This window comes from Lipotes vexillifer, unplaced genomic scaffold (genome assembly GCF_000442215.2).
Source record: "Lipotes vexillifer unplaced genomic scaffold, Lipotes_vexillifer_v1.1 scaffold920, whole genome shotgun sequence".
Taxonomy (NCBI): Eukaryota; Metazoa; Chordata; class Mammalia; order Artiodactyla; family Lipotidae; genus Lipotes; species Lipotes vexillifer.
Window position 1 is genome coordinate 1,353,739 of NW_006783413.1, and position 753 is coordinate 1,354,491.

General features: G+C 37.7%; 1 non-coding gene across 1 annotated transcript; it reads left to right on the forward strand.

Annotated features, from left to right (window-relative positions):
- Nucleotides 1–459: 459 nt before the first annotated feature.
- Nucleotides 460–532, forward strand: TRNAG-UCC (transfer RNA glycine (anticodon UCC)). Its single transcript has one exon. It is a non-coding gene; the product is annotated as a tRNA-Gly (tRNA).
- The last annotated feature ends 221 nt before the right edge of the window (nucleotides 533–753 follow it).

The window sequence follows — 753 nt, forward strand, 5'->3', positions numbered from 1 at the left end:
AAGCCTGCACACCGCAATGAAGAGTAGCCCCCGCTCAACGCAACTAGAGAGAGCCCACGCACAGCAACGAAGACCCAACGCAGCCATAAATAAATAAATAAATAAATAAACTTGTTTATTTTTTAAAAAATCTTTAAAAAAAAGAGTGAGTTCATTTCTGGGCTCTCTTTTTGGTTCCATTGATCTATATGTCTGTTTTTTTATGCCAGTACCATACTGTTTTGATTACTGTAGCTTTGTAGTATAGTCTGAAGTCAGGGAGCATGATTCCTCCAGCTTTGTTCTTTCTCAAGATTATTTTGGCTATTTTGTGTTTGTATTTTTGTGTTTCCATACAAATTTTAAAAGTTCTTGTTCTAGTTGTGTGACAAATACCATTGGTATTTTGATAGTGATTGCATTGAATTTATATATTGCCTTGGGTAGTATGGTCCTTTTTACAGTATTCTTCCAGGGAATTCCCTGGTGGTCCAGTGGTTAGGACTCTGTGCTTCCACTGCAGAGGGCACGGGTTCGATTCCTGGTCAGGGAACTAAGATCCCGCATGCTGTGTGGCACAGCCAAAAAAAAAAATCCAATCCATGAACACAGTGTGTCTTTCCATCTGTGTCATCTTCAATTTCTTTCATCAGTGTCTTATCAAGTACAGGTCTTTTACCTACTTAGGTAGGTTTATTCCTAGGTATTTTATTCTTTTTGATGTGATGGTAAATGGGATTGTTTTCCTTAATTTCTCTTTCTGATAGTTTGCTG